The 23,486-nt window shown below is 45.4% G+C and overlaps 1 protein-coding gene across 5 annotated transcripts in view; it reads right to left on the bottom strand.

Annotated features, from left to right (window-relative positions):
- The window catches only part of fhip1b (FHF complex subunit HOOK interacting protein 1B), a 116,373-nt gene that overhangs the window by 86,270 nt on the left and 6,617 nt on the right, over positions 1–23,486 (bottom strand). Inside the window, exon 1 of one of the 5 annotated variants that reach the window (XM_072262447.1) lies at positions 6,102–6,168. The exons of the other annotated variants lie outside the window; for them this stretch is intronic. The gene's annotated coding sequence lies outside the window, so the exon portion shown is untranslated. Of the gene's footprint in view, positions 1–6,101; positions 6,169–23,486 lie in introns of those variants that run through there. 5 annotated transcript variants of the gene reach the window in all.

The raw sequence follows: 23,486 nt of genomic DNA, 5'->3' as shown, positions 1-23,486 counted from the left end.
CCTCTTGGACTCCCGCACCAATCTGATTTTCCCAATCTACCTGCATATCGAAATCCCCAATGACCCTTTTGGCATGCATTTTCCATCTCCCGTTGTAATTTGTAGACCACATCCTTTCTACTGTTTGGGGGGTCTGTACAGAACTCCCATCAGAGTCTTTTTACCCTTGCAATTCCTTAGCTCAGTTCATAATGATTCAACACCTTATGACCCTATTTACCTCTTCTAAATAATTTCATTTCATTTTTTTACCAACAGAGTCACGCCATCCCTTCTGCCTTCCTGCCTATCATTCCAATACAATATATGTCCTTGGACATTAAGCTCCCAACTATAATCTTCTTTCAGCCATGATTCAGTGATGCCTACAGCATCGTACTTGCCAATCTGTAACTCTGCTGCAAGTTCATCTACCTTATTCGTATACTGTGCAGATTCAAATATAACACCCTCAGTCGACGTTTCGGGCTGAGACATTGACTGTACCTCTTCCTAGAGATGCTGCCTGGCCTGCTGCGTTCACCAGCAACTTTTATGTGTGCTGCTTGAAATTCCAGCATCTGCAGATTTCCTCGTGTTTGCATAACACCTTCAGTCCTGTATTTGTCCGCCTTTTACAATACAATTCATCCTGTTGACTGCAAGCTTGCCCTGTTAGCAGCCTCTCCTTGCTTGGAGTCTCACTGCACTTTGCCTCTGTAAACTAACTATGTCATCTTTGGCACTATCACTCCAGTTCCCAATCCCCTGCCAAATTAGTTTAAACCCACCCTAACAACCCTAGCCAACCTGCCGCCAAGGATATTGGACCCCTCGGGTTCGGGTGTAACCTAATCAAAAACAAGAGAAAATCTGCAAATGTCAGAAATCCGAGCAACACAAAATGCTAGAGGAACTCAGCAGGCCAGGCAGGATCTATGGAAAAGAGTACAGTCGATGTTTCGGGCCAAAACTCTTCGGCAGAACGGGAGAAAAAAAAGTTGAGAAGTAGATTTAAAAGGTGGTGGGAGGGGAGACAGAAACACTAAGGTGAAACTTAGAGGTGACGCAGCACATAATTCTCCGTAACTCGCCATCTCCAACAGGATCCCACTACCAAGCACATTGCCCTCCCCCCCCTTCTGCTTTTCGCAAAGATCGCTCCCTACGCGACTCCCTTGTCCATTCGTTACTCCCCTCCCGGCTCTTATCCTTGCAGTCTCCACCTGTGAGTCTGTTGGGATCATATACTGTGCTTGGTGCTCCCAATGTGGCCTCCTGTATACTCAACGTAAATTGGGAGGCCGCCTCACCACGCCCTATGCTCCATCCGCCAGAAAAAGTGGGATCTCCCAGTGGCCACCCATTTTAATTCCACTTCCTTTTCCCATTCCGCTATGTCCATCCATGGCCTCCACCACTGTCATAATGAGGCCACACTTAGGTTGGAGGAACAACACCTTATATTCCATTTGGGTAGCCTCCAACTTAATGGCATGAACATTGACTTCTCAAACTTCTAGCAATGCCCCCCATCCCCCCCTTCACCATTTCCCATCCCCTTTTCCCTCTCTCACCTATCTCCTTGCCCACCAATCACCTCCCTCTGGTGCTCCTCCCCTTTTCTTTCTTCCATGGCCAACTTCCCAGCTCTTTACTTCATCCTTCTCCCTCCACCTTCTAAATCTACTTCTCAGCTTTTATCTCCAGCCCCACCAAAGGGTTTTGGTCTGAAACATTGACTGTACTCTTTTCCTACATGCTGCCTGGCCTGCTGAGTTCCTCCAGCATTTTGTGTGTATTGTTCAGGTGTAACCTGTCCCTTTTGTATAAGTCATACCTTGCCCAGAAAAGATCCCAATGATCTATAAAACTGAACCGCTGCCCCCTGCATCAGCTCTTTAGCCACACATTCACCTGCCAAGTCACCTCATTCTTATGCTCACTGAATTGAATTGAATTGACTTTATTTCTAACTTCCTTCACATACATGAGGAGTAAAAATCTTTATGTTACATCTCCGTCTAAATGTGCAATGTGTAATCATAGTAATTTATAATTTATAATAAATAGAACAGTCAATGTAACATAGAAATGCCCTCAAATCAGTGTGAGTTAATCCGTCTGATGGCCTGGTGGAAGAAGCTGTCCTGGAGCCTGTTGGTCCTGGCTTTTATGCTGCGGTACCGCTTCCCGGATGGTAGCAGCTGGAACAGTTTGTGGTTGGGGTGACTCGGATCCCCAATGATTCTTCGGGCTCCTTTTACACACCTGTCTTTGTAAGTGTCCTGAATCATGGGAAGTTCACAACTACAGATGTGCTGGGCTGTCCGCACCACTCTTTGCAGAGTCCTGTGATTAAGGGAGGTACAGTTCCCATACCAGGAAGTGCTGCTCTCAATTGTGCCCCTGTAGAAAGTTCTTAGGATTTGGGGGCCCATACCAAACTTCCTCAACTATCTGAGGTGAAAGAGGGGCTGTTGTGCCTTTTTCACCACACAGCTGGTGTGTACAGACCACGTGAGATCCGCGGTGATGTGGATGCCGAGGAACTTGAAGCTGTTTACCCTCTCAACTCCAGATCCATTGATGTCAATAGGGGTTAGCCCATCTCCATTCCTCCTGTAATCCACAACCAGCTCCTTTGTGTTTGTGACATTGAGGGAGAGGTTGTTTTCTTGACTCCACTGGGTCAGAGAGATGACTTCTTCCCTATAGGCCACCTTGTTATTGTTTGAGATAAGGCCAATCAACGTAGTGTCATCGGCAAATTTAATTAGCAGATTAGAGCTGTGGGTGGTGACACAGTCATGGGTACATAGGGAGTAAAGGAGGGGACTTAGTTCACAGCCGTGAGGGGCTCCTGTGTTGAGAATCAGAGGGGTAGAGGTGCAGTCCTCTTCACCTCTCTGCTCTTCTGAGCCACATCACCAGACTCAGTACCAGAGACCAGGTCATTGTGGCTTCGCCCCAGTAAGTCATCCCCCTCAATAGAATCTAAATTTATATACTTATTATTGAGGGGGAATGCCACAGGTGTACTCTGTACTGGCTGTGCATTCCCCCTCCTTCTTCTGACAGTCACCCAGTTACCAGTCTCCTGCAAGCTCAGGATGACTGCCTCCCTGGTAGCTCCTGTCTGTCACCTCCTCATTCTCCTGTATGAGTCAAAGGTCATCGAGCTGCAGCTCCAGGTCCTTAATACATTCTCTCAGGAGCTGCAGCTCGGTGCACCTGGTGCAGATGTGTTTATCTGGGAGAATGGAGGTCTCCCAGACTTCCCTCATCTCACACACAGTACAAAACACTGACCAGAGAGCCATTCTCACTATACTGTGCATTAATAGATGAGAAGTAAAAAAATAAGAAAAGAGAGAGAGTAACTTACAGGACAATCTACCTCACCCAAGCCAGAAGAGCCACAGCCACTCTAAAGACTGGCAGTCTCCAAAGGAATGTCTGCTCCAATAATGGCGCTCTCTAATGAATTCCTCTTGCGGATTGGTCATTTCTCAGCTCAGAGAATCTGTGGCAAAACTCTGCCTTTGAAATCTAGATCATCACCCTGATTAAAAAGCAGCTCTTTTCACACACTGTTGATGTGAAATGTCCCTAATGTATCCGTCTCTACCACCACCCCTTGTAGGGTGTTCCACACACCCACCACTGTGTAAAGAACATACCTCTGGCATCTCCCCCTATAGTCTCCTCCAATCACCTTATAATTATGCCTCCTAAATGCTAACCAGTTCAACCTTTCCCTGTAACTCAGGTGCTCAAGTCCCAGCAATCTAGTCCCATCTGTCTCTCTAGATTGAACACAGAACATAGAACAGTACACCATGTTACGCCATACTAATCACCTCTTAAACATTGCTTCTGTTGTCAAGGAGGAGGAGGGGTTGGTTCTCTTGAAGAACATAAAGGTGGATAGGTCCTCAGAGACTCACCACTCTGTCTACCTGTAACACCACTTTCAACAAACTATGCACGTACACTCTTCGGTTCCCCTGTGCCATATCACTCCTCAGAGCCCTACCATTCACAGCACAATTCCTACCCTGCTCCCTGGTCTGATTTCCCAAAATGCAATACCTCACAATTATCTGGATCACCTAGGCCATCCCCTCTTCTCATTACTACCACCATGGAGGAGGTACAGGAGCCTGAAAACACACACTCAATGTTTCAGGAGCAGCTTCTTCCCCTGCACCATCAGATTTCTGAATGGACAATGAACCCATGTACACTACCTCACTATTTCTTTGCTCTTTTTGCACACTTACTTAATTTATTGTATTTTTATATATATTTGTTGAAATTTGTATTATTTTTACGTATTGCAGTGTACTGCTGCTGCAAAACAACAAATTTCACGACATATGCCAGTGATATGATTCTGAAAACCATTTGTCAGTCCTCAAGAACAAGACTCCCTGTAGTTTATTCTAAACATTTGCACCATCTGCAACACCAACTATTTTAGTATCCTCTACTAACATATGAACCATGCCTTGTACAACCACATCCCAATCTTTACATAAATGACAAACAACAAGACCCCTGTGGAATACCTAGTCAGAGGCCTCCAATCAGAGAAACATTGGTCGAGCATCACCCTCTGCTTCCTACCGCTGAGCCAATTATGAATCCAATCTACCCTTGGATCCCATGTGACCTAATATCAAGACCAGCCCGCCATGAGGGATCTAACTTCCTCTATGAGCTCGGCAAGTTTATCATTACCCCAACAGCTTCCTGTTTAACAGCACACAACAAAATGCTGGAGGAATGTCGGTTTATAATGTCTATAAGGTTCGTCCTTCCTGATCTCTATCTTCTCCTCATTCTGTTGCAGAAGTTAATTATAGAAAATGAAAGAAGCACTGTGTTCATAATGCCTCATCTAATGAGCAGGCTATTTTATGCCAGCTCTTGGAAAGATGCTTCCGAGTGGTCTCACAAGATGGATCTCCCGCAAATGCCTTGAAGTTCCACTGCAAGTATTTACCTGTACCTCTTTTCACTTTTGCATTTTCCTGAATTCTGTTGAACTTAGGCACAGTGCACACACTCTCTTTCACAAATGCACCAACACTTGTAATCAAGAAAGCATAGTTTACTTTGACCCAAAAGTGATAACGTCCTGGTTAATGGTTGTGGGATCAGATTCTCGCACTAGGGCTAGGCCACTACAGCGACCTTTGATTCCTCTTCTAAATAACACCACGCGGTCTTTTATATCCATCTGCAGATTTGAGGGATTGTCTGAATAACTCGATCAGTACCACCCCTCTCAGACTGTGACCCTCCCTCCCACAGGGTGACCTCACTCAGTAGCACCTCTCCCACTGTATTGCCCCTCCCACAGGGTGACCCTCCCTCGGTTTAATTAATTAGGGAGCCAGGACCCTCAAACTGAAAGGGAGGAGCTGAGCTCCTTCAGAGGTGCACCCACTGGGACAAGCACTGAAATCACCCCTGACTGTTCTTTCCACAACACCTCTCTCTGACCTGAGGTTGGCAGCGTAATCCAAGCCAAGGTGGTCACCGGGGTGGCTCAGGGGAGCACGCAGTTACAGCAGCAAGTGAATGCACTGACTTGACAATCCCGGACACAGCCTGGTCACGATGTAGGAGCAGTTAGTACTCAGTTGGTAGCAGCTATCTCTCAGTGACCGATAAATAACTGTGTCCGGATCTGAGCTTGTCACAGAAGCGGTTCTCAACCTGGCAGAGGGGAGGCTACTCGTTGATGCAAGTTCTATTAAAGGGTCTGGGCCTGAGACATCAACTGCTTATTCCCCTCCATACAGATTAATATAACCACTTATTTATAGAGCACTTTTCATACAGACAATGTAGTTCTAAGTGCTTTAGAGTGGGATAAAGTACAAACATGAAAAGAATGACAAGACGTTAGTTAAAAGCAAGGTTAAATAAATAGGCTTTGAGCTGGCATTTAAAAGTGTTAACTGCGTCCCTTATAGTTTTAAGATACTGAATTCCAGAGTTTAGGAGGGTAATTGAAAAAAGCTGACCTGCTAAGTTCCTCTAGCATTTTGTGTGTGTTACTCTGGATTTCCAGCATCTTGTGTTTATCAGTGCAAGGCAGCCCTCACCTGTAACACGGACCCTGCTGTTTATGCGTCTGCCTGAGGCTCACCCCGTGAACATTTCTAGCAGCTTCTGTGGTGACTGCACCAGCGTCTCTGAAGGCGTTCGGTGCAAAGCCCAGCCCTGCGTGCTCATCAATACTGCAGCAGGTGCAGTCACCATTTCACGGCAGATCTGTGCCTGCCCCTCCCCACTCACTGCAATTAGAGGGTGAGTCAGCTGCATCAGAGGGAGAGCGATTGGGCTGTTCAGTCCCACAGCTATAAACCATAACAGGTTAATGGCAGCGAAATTCAAGCCTTAACAAGCAGACAGCTGCTGGTGTTGTTTTCAGAGACACTCTCAGCCTGAACCAAAATATCTCAAGGCCACATGAGAACAGCGGAACCACAGTTAACACTGCAGAGAGCTGGCACTGCACAGTGGTGTTATGTTAAACCTGAAGGACATGGCTTCCAGCCTCACACCACACAGTGGCACCCAGGGAAGGTCACTAGGAGGGATGGTACTCAGGAAGGGGTGGTACTGAGGGAGTGCCATCCTGTTGGAGGGTCACACTGTACAAGGGGCTGTACAGTAGGAGGGCTGGTACTGAGGGAGGGTCTCACTGTTGCGGGGGTGGGAATGAGAGAGGCCCATGTGGTTCTGGTGAGGCAAGGTACTATGGGAGGGTCACTAGGAGGGATGGTACTCAGGAAGGGACTCTGTAGGAGGTGGTATTGACAGAGGGTCACCTTGTGGGAGGGGAGTTAATCAGGGAGGGGTGTTACTGAGGAGGATCACACAGGCCAGCACTGAGGGAGCAGCACACTGTGGCAGGGGCTGTAGTGAGAGAGCACCGCACTATGGGAGGAAAGTTACTGAGAGACCACCTTTCTGTAGTAGACACACCCCTGAGGAGGTGCTACACTGCCAGAGGAAAAGTTCTGCGGAGAGAGCGCATTGTCAGAGGGACAGTCTTTTGGACAAAATGTTACAGCAAGGTTGTTCTGTCATCTGTAATCAGTTCCCTGGCAGTGCTCTGAAGAAGAGTGATCCAACAGCTTGTTTGCAACATGCCTGGGCCAGTGCTTTTCCCTCAACTAACACCATTAAAATAGAAGACATGGTCCTTATCATATTACCTACTCAGAGTCACAGAGTAACATGGCCCAGAAACAAGGGCCTTCAGATTCCAACTCAGATGTAGTTTGCTGCCTTAAAGTGCTTCAGGAAGCCCTTCATATAATACACTACCCTCACCTTTCTTTCGGTTTTGTTGAGAAGATGAACCAGTGCCACCTTCCCCTGCAGGGGCTGAGATCGCAGCCCGGCCAGCCCCTGCCTCATACCAAACCACCCTTCCATCACAGGCCACTGTCCTTCCAGTCTGGACTGAACTCTGGCCGCTTCCTAATCCCACTCCAACTGCGGCAACTCTTCTCATGCTTTCCCAACGTGATATGCCAAGCAGTGAGAAGGATTTTGAGCTGAAATTCTCCCACGTGTTTATTTATTGATTTAGAGATACAGCACAGTAACAAGCTGTTCCAGCCCAACGAGCCCACACTGCCCATGTGACCAATTAACCTACTGCCCCACACGTCTTTGGACGGTGAGAGGAAACCGAAGCATCCGGAGGAAACCCTAGCAGTCACTGGGTGCCACGGCGGTGTAGTGATTGGCACGACACTATTCCAGCTTGGGGTGTTGGAGTTTGAAGTTAAATTCCTGCGTCCTCCGTAAGAAAGTTTGTAAACTCTTCCTCTGTGTGTGTGTGTGTGTGTGTTTTTCCTCCAGGTGCTCTGGTTTCCTCCCACAGTCTGGCTAGGTTGTTGATTGGTCATCGTAAATTGTCCTGCGATTAGGCTAGGGTGAAGTAGGTGCATCTTCCACACTGCATCTCTCAACAGATAAACAGACAGATAGAGAGAGAGATAACTAGAATACAGACAGCAGTGGAATTCAACCCGGTTGCTGGCATTGTAACAGCGTGCTACCCCAATGAAATAATGTTGACTAAATTCAGAAATAACTATCACAGTTTATACTGACAGCAACCCACCTCAGCACAGTGTGAGAGGCTGCCTGGGATTCCCCTTTCCCAGTCCCTACACGGGTGAAACAGCTCTCTAGCTCAAGGTATTTCCATATTCCTGTCATTAACTGGGAATGTTTGAGTAGTGCAGCCAGACTCCTCCCTGCCACAGTTTGCATAGGAATTTCCTGTCGCCTGAGTGCTGGTACAGTAGCAGACTGCTCGCCTTCACGTTTAATCACCGGCGTGTCATGAAATACGTTGGCTTGCGGCAGCAGTACATTGCAATACACAGTAATTTAAAAAACAATAAATCATAAGAAGTATATATTAAAAAATAAATTAAATAAGTGATGATGGGGAGGAAGAAGCTGTTCCTGAATCATGGAGTGTGTGTCTTCAGTCTCCCGTACCTCCTCTTTGATGGTAGCGAGAGGCCACGTCCAGGGTGATGGGGGTCCTTAATGATGGATGCTGCCTTTTTGAAGCATTGCCTTTAGAAGGTGTCCTCGATGCTAGAAGGCTTCCATCACTCATGGCAGCCCTTGGGGCAACAACCTGCTTCAATAGCTGAAATCGAGCAGTGAATGCGAGAGACGGTGGGGTTCGGGTAGAAGTTTGAATCGCCCCTCGTTCCCTGCCCAGGTCTGACGGCACTCATACCTCCGACTGGATAATGTCAGAGTGTTGGGAGGAGCTGACCGTGAGGTTGCCCTCACCCTGGTTTTGGGCAGATGGGGCGGGGATTAGTGTGCTTGATTGTGAAATTGAGATAATCTCGTCCTACAACCAAGAACCTCCATTCTGTGGAAGGGAATAGGTTTTACAGCTGGTTAACCTGCCCCCTCAGGCACAGCAAATTTCTACCATTTTAGACATTTGCGCAGATTTGGCAAGTGATCTAAAACACTGACAAACCTCTAATAATGTGTGGCGAAGAGTATATTGACTGGTTGCATCACAGACTGGTATGGAAACACCTTGGACGGAAAATCCTACAAAAAGAAGTGGATTTGGCCCAGTCCATCACAAGTAAGACCCTCCCCAGGACTGAGCACATTTACACGGAGCGTTGTCACAGAAAAGCAGCATCCACCATCAATGACCCACACCACCCAGACCTTGCTTTCTTCTCACTGCTGCCATCAGGAAGAAGTACAGGACCCTCAGGACCCACGCCATTAGGTTCAGGAACAGTTATTACCCCTCCACCATCAGGTTTTGAACCAAAGGGGATGACTTCACTCACCTGAACAGTGAACAATTCCCACAACCTATAGAATCATTTTCAAGTATTCTACACCGCGTTTTTGATATTTCTTGCTTTTTGTTTATTATTTTTTATTATGTATTTGCACAGATTGTTGTCTTTTGCACGTTGGTTGTTTGTCCATCTCTGTTGTGTGTGGTTTTTCATCGATTCTACTGCGTTTCTTTGAATTACTGTGAATGCCCACAAGAAAATAAATCTCAGGGCTGTGTATGATGACATATATGTATTTTGATGACAAATTTACTTTTAACTTTGAACTCAACTACTTACTTAGATAAAGATTTCATCTTTAGCTAGTTACTCAGGTAGTTAACACACACAAAATGCTGGAGGAATTCAGCCAGTGAGGCAGCATCTTTGGAGAGGAATTAAGGGAATCTTAAGGGATTCTGTTGAACCTGTTGGAATTCTTTGAGGAGATTAAAAGTAGGATAGATAAAGAGGATACAGTGGATGTTGTATATTTGGACTTTCAGAAGGCCTTTGACAAGCTGCCACACATGAGGCTACTTACCGGGTGAAGAGTCCATAGTATTACAGGAAAGTTACTGGCATGATTAGAGCATTGGCTGATTGGTAGGAGGCAATGAGTGGGAATAAAAGGATCTTTGTCTCATTGGGTGCCAGTGACTAGTGGTGTTCCGCAAGGGTCGGTGTTGGGACTGCTTCTTTTTACGCTGTATATCAATGATTTAGATGATGCAATAGATGGCTTTGTTGCATGATATGAAGATTGGTGGAGGGGCAGGTACTGTTGAGGAAACAGGTAGGCTGCAGAAAAACTTGGACAGATTAAGATAATGGGCAAGAAAGTGGCAAATGAAATGCAATGTTGGAAAATGCATGGTCGTGCACTTTGATAGTAGAGTAAGTGTGCAGAGTATTTTCTAAACAGGGAGAAAATCCAATAATCTGAGATGCAAAGAGACTTGGGAGTCCTTGTGCAGAACATCCTAAAGGTTAACTTGTGGTAGAGTTGGTGGTGAAGAAGACAAATACATTGTTAACATTCATTTCAAGAGGTCTGGAAAACAAAAGCAGGGATGTGATGCTGAGGCTTTATAAGGCACTGGTGAGGCCTCACCTGAGTATTGTGAACAGTTTTGGGCTCCTCATCTAAGAAAAGATGTGCTGATATTGGAGAGGGTTCAGAGGAGGTTCACAAGGATGATTCCAAGAATGAAAGGGTTGCCATATGAGGAACATTTAATAGCTCTGGGTCTGTACTCAGAAGGATGAAGGAGGATCTCATTGAAACTTTTCAAATGTTTAAAAGCCTAGACAGAGTAGATGTGGAAAGGGTGTTTCCCATGGTGGGGACAACGGGGCACAATCTCAAGATTGAGGGGCATCCATTTAAAACAGAGGTGCGGAGAGATTTTTTTAGCCAGAGGGTGGTGAATTTGTGGAATTTGTTACCACAGGCAGCTGTGGAGGCCAGGTTGCTGGGTGTATTGACAGGTTCGTGACTGGCCACAGCATCAAAGGTTACGGGGAGGAGGCCAGGGCTGAGGAGAAAAAAAAAGGATCAGCCATGATTGAATGCTGGAGCAGACTCAATGGCCCAGATGGCCTAATTCCGCTCCTATGACCTATATAGAATAAAGGGTCAACGTTTCAGGACTCTCCATTGGTGCTTTCTGACCTGCTGAGTTCCTCCAGCATTTTGTGTGTATTGCTCTGGATTTTCAGTGCCTACAGAATCTCTTCTGCTGGATATTCAGCTGGTTAAGTGGCTCTCCTCAATCCTTTGGCTAACTACAACAGAACGTTACAGCACTGTACAAGCCCTTCGGCCCCACAATGCTGGGCCAACCTTTTCATCTACTCCAAGATCAATCTAACCCTTCCCTCCTAGTTAGTCTCAGTTCTGCTAGAGAAGTGAGTAACCCCAGTTTCATTGGTTGATTGTTTTCCCCAAGGTCCCACTGGCTCATCAAACAGCCCTGGGATTTTTGCAGCATCGTTATTGCAACTCGGTCTTGGTTCCTAAACACAGCAGTAACTGACGAGAGACCAGAGATGCCAGCCCCTGGCCACAAGCACTTCTGTAGAAGATGATTAAACCAGAGGTAAAGTCATGTGAAATCAGACCTAATCAACAGATTATACAAGATTAAACATTCAAGACTTTTTAATATAATTTCCAGTGCACAATTATAAAGTGATGGGAGCAGGATTACATGTTCATAACAAATACGAGAAATATGATTCTATAACTCAGTAGCATTTTAAGTACTGACTGGTTAGTTTATCAGGGACATGCCTGTCCTAACGTGTCTGTATGGAATTTTTGAAAGGTGTTTCAATTCAATTCAAGATTGTATAATGTCATTTCCAGTACACAAGTGTAAAGGAGAATGAAATAATTGTTATTGTTACACAATAAGATAAAGAACATAATAATAAAAAATACAATAAATAGAAATACATAAAATTGTACAAATACATAAAATATACATACAGTGGTGCTAGAAAGTTTGTGAACCCTGTAGAATTTTCTCTATTTCTGCAAAAATATGAACTAAAATGTGATCAGGTCTTCACGTTGTCCCAAAACTAGATAACGAGAACACAATTAAATAAATAACATGAAAAACATTGTAAGTATTCATTGAACACACATCAAAGTTGCTGGTGAACGCAGCAGGCCAGGCAGCATCTCTAGGAAGAGATACAGTCGATGTTTCGGGCCGAGACACGAAACGTCGACTGTACCTCTTCCTAGAGATGCTGCCTGGCCTGCTGTGTTCACCAGCAACTTTTATGTGTGTTGCTTGAAATTCCAGCATCTGCAGATTTCCTCGTGTTTGCATAAGTATTCATTTATTTATTGAGAAAAATTATCTAATATTACATGTATTTCTTGGAAGAAGTATGTGAACCTCTGGGGCAATGCCTTCTACAAAAGTTATTTGGAGTCAGGTGTTCCTATCAATGAGATGAGATGGAGGTGTGGGTTGGAGAGGTGTCCTGCCCTATAAAAAAGACACATAAAGTCAGGTTACTGACAGAGCCTGCATTTCTCAAAATCTGTTTATCTACACCATGCCTTGATCAAAACAACTTTCAGAGGACCTTAGAAGAAATGTAGAGCTGCATGAATCTGGAAAAGGCTACAAAAGCATTTTTAAAGACCTGGGTGTTCATCAGTCCGCAGTAAGAGAAATTGTCCACAAATGGAGGAATTCCAGTACTGTTGCTACTCTCCCTAGGAGTGGGCATCCTGCAAAGATCACACCAAGAGCACAATGTGCAATGCTGAAGGGAGATGAAAAAGAACCCAAGCACAATAACAAAAGACCTGCAGAAATCTCTAGAGCTTGCTAAAGTCTGTGTTCATGTGTCCACTATAAGAAAAGCACTGAACAAGAATGGTGTTTAAGGAAAGGCTTCATGGAGAAAACCACTACTCTCCAAATAAATAAATGAACAAGTATAATGTTTTTGTGTTATTTGGCACGTGGCCAAGTGGTTAAGGCATTGGACTAGCGATCTGAAGGTCGTGAGTTCGAGCCCCAGCCGAGGCAACGTGTTGTGTCCTTGAGCAAGGCACTTAATCACACATTGCTCTGCGACGATGCTGGTGCCAAGCTGTATGGGTCCTAATGCCCTTCACTTGGACAACATTGGTGTCGTGGAGAGGGGAGACTTGCAGCATGGGCAACTGCTGGTCTTCCATACAACCTTGCCCAGGCCTACGCCCTGGAGAGTGAAGACTTTCCAGGCGCAGATCCATGGTCTCGCAAGACTAACGGATGCCTTTACTATTTAATTGGGTTCCGTTTATCTAGTCTTAGGACTTGCGTGAACATCTGATCACATTTTAGGTCATAGTTATAAAGAAATAGAGAAAATTCTACATGGTTCACAAACTTTCTAATACTGTAGATTGATTGCATGTTCTTAAAGTGACGCTAGGCACAGGAGTGTCTGTACATAAGGTGATTCTGACAGGAGTGGTGGTTGGGGGTGTGGAGGGGTGGGTCAGTGGGTGGAGGTGTTGATCAGCCTTACTGCTTGGGGAAAGTAACTGTTTTTGAGTCTGGTAGTCCTGGTGTGGATGCTACGTAGCCTCCTCCCTGATGGGACAAACAATCCGTGAGCAGGGTGGGTGCACATGATGTAACTGGCCCTTTCCCAATACTGCCAAATAGATTGCCAGTCACAGAGGTTCAGACATGCATTGACTAGACTCCACATTACATTAGAAGCATAACATGACACTGTAATTAAATATGCAATCTACATAGAACCAGATCTAAGGATAAAGGCACTTTATGACTTGGTATCACTTCCTGACTAATGCACTATCCATTAGGCCGACGCCGGCAGCTTCTCTGGGATAAAGGAGCAACTTGCTCTATTGAAGGAACAAAGGTTCCTCCAGCAGCCCGGATTCTGTGCAGTAACCTGCCACACACGTTGTCTTACCGGTTTCATTTCCAAGGCAAAAGGGTTCAAAGCCTCCGCTCAACTCTACAATCAGTTGTTCTGAAGATTTACTACCGTGAAATATGACCTCTCAACGTCAAAGTGATTTTATTATCAAAGTAGGTACAATACTTTGCAAATATATTAGGCATATACATATAGCTAGTGTGCCCAAGACTTTTGCACAGTACTGTATTTGTCAACGTGGAGTGGACAGCAAGTTTGTAAATCTGGTGGGAGCAAAGGATGGCGGGTATGGTGAGATGGAGCACCGTGGAAGGGGTGTGGGACAGGTGGCAGACAAAGAGTCCCGGGGCAGGGGCATGGCATGGGTGCAGACACACCCAACCCTGAGACATCAGGCAAGGTAATTTGATTCCAAACAATTGGTTTATTGATCATTACAGAATGTCTCTCTGGTGCTTCTCGCTCCCTGCCCTCTCCCTTCCCTTTTTCCCAACCATGATTCCCCTCTCCCTACCTTCTTCTCTCTCTCAGTCCACATTACAGACCCATATCAGAATCATCACTCATGTGATGAATTTTTTCTTTGCGGCAGCAGTATAGTGCAATACATAAAATCAGTATAGTACTGTGCAAGTGTCTTTTGCATGGTACTCTATATGTTATCATATAGTACCTCAAGATTAATTTTCTTGCAGACATTTACAGGAAAATAAAGAAATACAATAGAATTTATGAAACCTTGATAGTGAAGGGCAATAACTGTTCCTGAACCTGGTGGGGTGGGACCTAGGGCTCTTGTACCTCCCGTCTGATGGCAGCAGTGAGAAACGAGCGTGGTCTGGATGGTGGGGCCTTCATGATGGATGTTGCTTTCCTGTAACAGTAACAGTGCTCCTTGAGGATGCTCAATGGTGGGGAGGGCTGTCCCTCTGACGGTCTGGATCGTATCCACCATTTTCCATTCCTGGGCAAGGACCTTGTGACTACTGATTAGTACCCTCACATATGGCAGAGGAAATTACCCTCACGTACCACACAGTAAACCACCCCACCATACCGTAAACTATCAAACCATGCAGTACACTAACTCCACCATGAACGGTGCCAAACCTGGCTGTGAAAGGAGGGTTGGGCCTGGGGCTCACAAACTCATCCAGTAAAAACTCAGAGCTACAGAAACGCCAACAGAAGCTCCAAAGGCCTCATCCCTGGGCGAGGAGGGATTCACAAAGACCTCATCCCTGGGAGAGGAGGGATTCACAAAGAAGATGGGCTATACCTGGGGCCAACATGAAAGACTGGTACAGGACAGAGGATGAGCTACTGTCGGTGATTGAGTACTGCACAGGCACAACCGAAGTATTCCCAAACAGGTCTGGTGAAGAGTTTTAAAACCACAGTCTCTATAAAAGAGAGGTACCACCTAGTGGAGCGGTCATCGTGGGAGCAGTCAGAGGCACAGTAGTGAGGCTTTGGCTCAACGGGACTTTGGCAAGAACAGGCGGAGGCAAGGTAAGAAGGTGAGTTCATTCCTTATTCCTTGTTTAAATCTTGAGAGGATATAGGGGTTAGGTCTATAAAGCCAGTGTTCTGCTCTGGGTGTCAGATCTGGGATTTCCAGGAGACTCCCAGAACTCCCCGATGGCCACATCTGCAGCAGGTATATCAAGATGCAGCTCCTTAGAGACCGTGCTAGGGAACTGGAGCTACAGCTCAATGACTTTCGGCTTGTTAGGGAAAGTAAGGCAGTGACTGACAGGAGCTACAGGGAGGTAGTCACCCCAAGGCTACAGGAGGCAGATAAACGGGTGACTGTTAGGAGAGGGAAGGGAGAGCGTCAGATAGATTGAAGGAACGGGCAAGGACCTGGACCCATTGCAATTTGCCTGTCGTCACAATAGGTCAACAACAGATGCAATCTCCTTGGCTCTTCACACAGCTTTAGACCACCTAGACAACACAAGCACCTACATCAGGATGCTGTTCATCGACTATAGCTCAGCATTTAATACCATCATTCCCACAATCCTGACTGAGAAGTTGCAGAACTTGGGCCTCTGTAATTGGATCCTCAACTTCCTAACCAGAAGACTACAATCTGTGCAGATTGGTGATAACATCTCCTCCTCACTGACGATCAACACTGGCGCAATTCAGGGGTGTGTGCTTAGCCCACTGCTCTACTCTCTATATACATGACAATGTGGCTAGGGATAGCTCAAATACCATCTATAAACTTGCTGATGATACAACCATTGTTGGTAGAATCTCAGGTGGTGACGAGAGGGCGTACAGGAGTGAGGTATGCCAACTAGTGGAGTGGTGCCACAGCAACAACCTGGCACTTAACATCAGTAAGACAAAAGAGCTGATTGTGAACTTCAGGAAGGGTAAGACGAAGGAACACATACCAATCCTCATAGAGGGATCAGAAGTGGAGAGAGTGAGCAGTTTCAAGTTCCTGGGTGTCAAGATTTCTGAGGATCTTACCTGGTCCTAACATATCGATGTAGTCATAAGGAAGGCAAGACAGCAGCTATATTTCATTAGAAGCTTGAAGCAATTTGGCCTGTCAACAAATACACCCAAAAACTTCTATAGTTGTACCATGGAGAGCATTCTGACAGGCTGCATCACTGTCTGGTATGGAGGGACTACTGCATAGGACCGAAAGAAGCTGCAGAGGGTTGTAATTCTAGTCAGCTCCATCTTGGGCACTAACCTACAAAGTACCCAGGATATCTTCAGGGAGCAATGTCTCAGAAAGGCAGCGTCCATTATAAAGGACCTCCAGCACCCAAGGCAGTCCCTTTCTCACTGTTACCATCGGGTCGGAGATATAGAAACCTGAAGCACACACTCAGTGATTCAGGAACAGCTTCTTCCCCTCTGCCATCCGATTCCTGAATGGACATTGAAGCTTTGGACACTACCTCACTTTTTTAATATACTGTATTTCTGTTTTTGCACATTTTAAAATAATCTATTCAATATATGTAACTGGTTTACTTGTTTATTTATTATTATGTTTTATTTTATTTATTATTATTATTATGATTACTTTTCTCTCTCTGCTAGATTATCTATTGCATTGAACTGCTGCTGCTAAATTAATAAATTTCATGTCACATGCCGGTGATAATAAACCTGATTCTGATTCTGAAAAAAGTGGCAAATGGAATACAGTGTTGGGAAATGTTTGATAATGTATTTTTGGTAAATGGAAAGAAAGTGCGGACTATCATCTAAATGGGCAGAAAATTCAAACATCAGAGGTGCAGAGGGACTTAGGACATAGCCCTATGCTGTACCCTACTGCACAGCCCTCTATTTTTCTGAGCTCCACTTACCTATCTAAGGGTCTCTTCAAAGACCCTGTTGTATCTGCTTCCACACTGCTGCTGGCAGTGCATTCCACACACCCACCACTCTGTGTGTGGAAAAGCTTACCCCTGACATCCCTGTACCTACTTCCAAGCACCTTGAAACTATGCCCCCTATTGTTAGCCATTTCGGCCCTGGGAAAAAGCCACTGGCTATCCACACAATCAAAGCCCCTCATCATCTTATACACCTGTGTTTTGTTATTGGAGAGAGCACAGAGGAGCTTCATGAGGATGATTCTGGGAATGGGGGTTAGCATATGAGGAGTATTTGGCAGCTTTGGGCTTGTCCTCACTGGAATTTAGAAGAAAGCGAGGGGATGTCATTGAAACCTACCGAATGTTGAAGGGACTAGTAGGGTGGATGTGAAGAGGTAAGGGTATACAGAACTGGAGGGCACAGCCTCAAAACTGAGGGGCAACCTTTTAGAACAGAGGTAAGAAGGAATTTTTTTTTAGCCAGCGAGTAGTGAATCAGTGAAATCTTCTGCCTCAGACTGCGGTGGAGGCCAAGTCTGTGGGTATATTTAAGGTAGAAGGTGATTGTTGCCTGATCGGTCATGGCATCAAAGGATATGGCAAGAAGGCAGGTGTATGGGGTTGAGAATGATCCGGGATCAGCCATGGTAGAATGGCAGAGCAGACTTGATGGGCTGAATGGCCTAATGCTGCTCCTCTGTCTTTTGGCCTAAACCCAGTAGAGTAGTTGGCTTAAGTATATAGTAAACTACCCCACTGTACTGTAAGCTGCCTAACCAGACAGTAAACTACTTTCACCATATCACAGGTAGATAAGGTAGACAAGGTGTTTGGCACACTGGCCTTTATTAGTTGGGGCATTGTGTATAGGAGTTGGGAAGATACGTTGCAGATTTGTAAGATTTTGGTGAAGCTGCACTGGAAGTACTGTGTACAGTCTGTGTACTGTGTACAGTCTTAGTCATCCTGCTCCAGGAAGGAGGTTATTAAACTAAAACGAGTGCAGAACAGGTTTACCAGGATATTGCCTGGACTTGGGCCTGAGTTACATGCAAAGGTTGCATAGGTTAGGACTTAGAAACATAGAAACATAGAAAATAGGTGCAGGAGTAGGCCATTCGGCCCTTTGAGCCTGCACCGCCATTTATTATGATCATGGCTGATCATCCAACTCAGAACCCTGCACCAGCCTTCCCTCCATACCCCCTGATCCCCGTAGCCACAAGGGCCATATCTAACTCCCTCTTAAATATAGCCAATGAACTGGCCTCAACTGTTTCCTGTGGCACAGAATTCCACAGATTCACCACTCTCTGTGTGAAGAAGTTTTTCCTAATCTTGGTCCTAAAAGGCTTCCCCTTTATCCTCAAACTGTGACCCCTCGTTCTGGACTTCCCCAACATCGGGAACAATCTTCCTGCATCTAGCCTGTCCAATCCCTTTAGGATTTTATATGTTTCAATCAGATCCCCCCTCAATCTTCTAAATTCCAACGAGTACAAGCCCAGTTCATCCAGTCTTTCTTCATATGAAAGTCCTGCCATCCCAGGAATCAATCTGGTGAACCTTCTTTGTACTCCCTCTATGGCAAGGATGTCTTTCCTCAGATTAGGGGACCAAAACTGCACACAATACTCCAGGTGTGGTCTCACCAAGGCCTTGTACAACTGCAGTAGTACCTCCCTGCTCCTGTACTCAAATCCTCTGGCTATAAATGCCAGCATACCATTCGCCTTTTTCACCGCCTGCTGTACCTGCATGCCCACTTTCAATGACTGGTGTATAATGACACCCAGGTCTCGTTGCACCTCCCCTTTTCCTAATCAGCCACCATTCAGATAATAATCTGTTTTCCTATTTTTGCCACCAAAGTGGATAACTTCACATTTATCCAATTAAATTGCATCTGCCATGAATTTGCCCACTCACCTAACCTATCCAAGTCACCCTGCATCCTCTTAGCATCCTCCTCACAGCTAACACTGCCACCCAGCTTCGTGTCATCCGCAAACTTGGAGATGCTGCATTTAATTCCCTCATCCAAGTCATTAATATATATTGTAAACAACTGGGGTCCCAGCACTGAGCCTTGCGGTACCCCACTAGTCACTGCCTGTCATTCTGAAAAGGTCCCGTTTATTCCCACTCTTTGCTTCCTGTCTGCTAACCAATTCTCTATCCACATCAATACCTTACCCCCAATACCATGTGCTTTAAGTTTGCACACTAATCTCCTGTGTGGGACCTTGTCAAAAGCCTTTTGAAAATCCAAATATACCACATCCACTGGTTCTCCCCTATCCACTCTACTAGTTACATCCTCAAAAAATTCTATGAGATTCGTCAGACGTGATTTTCCTTTCACAAATCCATGCTGACTTTGTCCGATGATTTCACCGCTTTCCAAATGTGCTGTTATCACATCTTTGATAACTGACTCTAGCAGTTTCCCCACCACCGACGTTAGGCTAACCGGTCTATAGTTCCCCGGTTTCTCTCTCCCTCCTTTTTTAAAAAGTGGGGTTACATTAGCCACCCTCCAATCCTCAGGAACTAGTCCAGAATCTAACGAGTTTTGAAAAATTATCACTAATGCATCCACTATTTCTTGGGCTACTTCCTTAAGCACTCTGGGATGCAGACCATCTGGCCCTGGGGATTTATCTGCCTTTAATCCCTTCAATTTACCCAACACCACTTCCCTACTAACATGTATTTCGCTCAGTTCCTCCATCTCACTGGACCCTCTGTCCCCTACTATTTCTGGAAGATTATTTATGTCCTCCTTATTGAAGACAGAACCAAAGTAATTATTCAATTGGTCTGCCATGTCCTTGCTCCCCATAAGCAATTCACCTGTTTCTGTCTGTAGGGGACCTACATTTGTCTTTACCAGTCTTTTCCTTTTTACATATCTATAAAAGCTTTTACAGTCAGTTTTTATGTTCCCTGCCAATTTTCTCTCATAATCTTTTTTCCCCTTCCTAATTAAGCCCTTTGCCCTCCTCTGCTGAACTCTGAATTTCTCCCAGTCCTCAGGTGAGCCACTTTTTCTGGCTAATTTGTATGCTTCTTCTTTGGAATTGATACTATCTCTAATTTCTCTTGTCAGCCACGGGTGCACTACCTTCCTTGATTTATTCTTTTGCCAAACTGGGATGAACAATTGTTGTAGTTCATCCATGCAATCCTTAAATGCTTGCCATTGCATATCCACCGTCAATCCTTTAAGTGTCATTTGCCAGTCTATCTTAGCTAATTCACGTCTCATACCTTCAAAGTTACCCCTCTTTAAGTTCAGAACCTTTGTTTCTGAATTAACTATGTCACTCTCCATCTTAATGAAGAATTCCACCATATTATGGTCACTCTTACCCAAGGGGCCTCTCACGACAAGATTGCTAATTAACCCTTCCTCATTGCTCAAAACCCAGTCCAGAATAGCCTGCTCTCTAGTTGGTTCCTCGACATGTTGGTTCAAAAAACCATCCCGCATACATTCCAAGAAATCCTCTTCCTCAGCACCTTTACCAATTTGGTTCACCCAATCTACATGTAGATTGAAGTCACCCATTATAACTGCTGTTCCTTTATTGTACACATTTCTAATTTCCTGTTTAATGCCATCCCCGACCTCACTACTACTGTTAGGTGGACTGTACACAACTCCCACCAGCGTTTTCTGACCCTCAGTGTTATTCAGCTCTACCCATATCGATTCCACATCTTCCCGGCTTATGTCCTTCCTTTCTATTGCGTTAATCTCATCTTTAACCAGCAATGCCACCCCACCTCCTTTTCTTTCATGTCTATCCCTCCTGAATATTGATCCCTGAATGTTGAGCTCCCATCCTTGGTCACCCTGGAGCCAATTCCCTGGAATGTAGGGGATTGAGGGCTGAACTGATAGAGGTATACAAGATCACGAGGGGCACAGACAGGGTGAAGACAGACTCTTTCCCAGCAAGGGGGGGGTGCTAAAAACAAGAGGGCAGAGATTTAGCATCAGAGATGAGAGATTTAAAAGGGACATCAGACAGTTTCTTCACACAGAGGGCGGTGCGCGTTTGGAATGAACTGCCAGGAATGGTGGTTGAGGTATAGTAGTCATATTCGCAATGTTTAACAGCTATCTGATAAGTAGATGGATAGGAGAGGATTATTGACCAAACGTGGCCAGTTGGGATATCTCAGCAAGCGTCACAGTCTGCATGGATGTGCTGGGCTGTAGAACTGTTTCCATGTTGTATGACTCTACAAATGACCCTCACCGTACAGCAAACCTTGCCTCTTCAACTGCACCACTGAAGAATCACTAAATAGTTTTGGGGAATTGTACAAAATTAGTTCTTTAACGTTTGGAAGGTGCTGATGAACTGACACTGTTCTCTCTCACTTTAAAGCGTGCCTCAGCCTCCCTCCCCTCCGGCACTGAGGGATTGTGCAGTGAAATGACTCACAGACCTAGTAGTGTACACAGAAGGAGTGTTCTGCACGTACAGGCACGGCTGTATCAGAACCCGGTTTAACTGAAACACACTGGTTGTATGTCCTCCCTCACTGACGTCAGCGTGCAAATCCAGCAAACTCAACATGTAGCACTGCCAGTCGGGAAATGTGCACACACATTCAGAGGGCAGTGCAGAGGGACAGAGCTACTGCTGGGTGGGCAGTAATGGGGAGGGAGTGCTGCACCAATAGTGATAATCATAGACACAAACAGACTCTGCAGACGCTAGAAATCCTGAGCAACGCACAAAATGCTGGAGAAACTCAGCAGGTCAGGCGGTATCTATGGGGAGGGGAATAAACGATGTTTCAACCAGAGACCCCGCATCAGGACTTGAATTAAAGTTGCAACAGTGGTAATGCTGTGCTGCACTGTCAGAGGGTTCATATCGGGGAGCTGCTACACCCAGCAGTGTAGTGCTGAGGGAGCTACTGCAATGATCAGAAAAAGCTGCAGAAGGTTGTAATCTCAGCCAACTCCATTAAGGGCACCAGCCTCATCACCATTGAGGACATCTTCAAGAAGCAATGCCTCAAAGAGGCGGCATCGATCATTAAGGGCCCCCATTACCCAGGACATGCCCTCTTCTCACTGCTACCATTAGGGAGGAGGTACAGGAGCCTGAAGACACACACTCAATGTTGTAAGAACAGCTTCTTCACCTCTGGCATCAGATTTCTGAATAGTTCATAAACTTGTGAACACTACCTCACTATTTTTGCACTATTTACTTAATTTTAAATATACATTTCTTATTGTAATATATAGTATTTTTATGTATTGCACTGTACTGCTGCCATAAAACAACACATTTCACAACATATGTCACTGATAATAGACCTGATTCTGGGAGGACAGACAGACTGAACTATCAGAAGCAACAAGCAATCTGCTGGAGGAAAGGAACTGTCCACGTTACAGGTTGAAACCCCACGTCAAGGTGGCAGGCTGTCTGACCCACTGAGTTTCTGCAGCAGTTTGTGTGTTGCTTCAGATTCCAGAATGTGCAGAGTCTCTCGTACCTCCATGAGCAGAGCTTTCAGTTCTCAGACGTGGCATTCTGCACTCTACACCTGAGATGGGTTAGCACAGAACAATACAGCACCGTACAGGCCCTTCACCCCACAAAGTTAACCTACTCTTATAACCTTCCCTCATACATAGCTTCTATTTCCTATCATCCATGTGCTTATCTGTCTCTTATAGCTCCCAAATGTATCTGCCTCTACAATCACCCCTAAAAAATCTACCTCTAACACCCCCCCATACTTTTCTCCAATCACATTAAAATTCCCCCCCCCCCCCATATTAGCCATTTCCAACCTGGGAAATGGAGTGTCAGGCTGTCCACTCTGTCAACGCATGGTTCAGGTGTGTAAAAAAGGCCCATAGGATCATTGGGGACTAAGTCACCCCAACCACAAACTGTTCCAGCTGCTACCATCCAGGAAACGGTACCACAGCATAAAAGCCTCAACAGGCTCCGGGACAGCTTCTTCCACCAGGCCATCGGACTGATTAACTCACGCTGATATGAGTGTACTTCTATATTACATTGTCTGTTCTATTTATTATAAATTACTATGATTGCATGTTACACATTTAGACGGAGACGTAACGTAAAGATTTTTACTCCTCAAGTGAAGGATGTAAGAAATTAAATCAATTCAATTATCATCTTGTACACCTTTATCAAGTCACCTCTCATCACCCTTCACTCCAAAGAGAAAAGTCCCAGCTCACCCAAGCTTTCCTCATAAGGCATGCTCTCGAATCCAGGCAATAGCTTTGTAGCCTGACGTGTGAGCCCACTGTGGGACACTGTAC

Source organism: Mobula birostris, chromosome 7 (assembly GCF_030028105.1).
Source record: "Mobula birostris isolate sMobBir1 chromosome 7, sMobBir1.hap1, whole genome shotgun sequence".
Taxonomy (NCBI): domain Eukaryota; kingdom Metazoa; phylum Chordata; class Chondrichthyes; order Myliobatiformes; family Myliobatidae; genus Mobula; species Mobula birostris.
The sequence above is the reverse complement of the archived record's forward strand: the minus strand, read 5'-3'. Positions and strand labels throughout refer to the sequence as shown.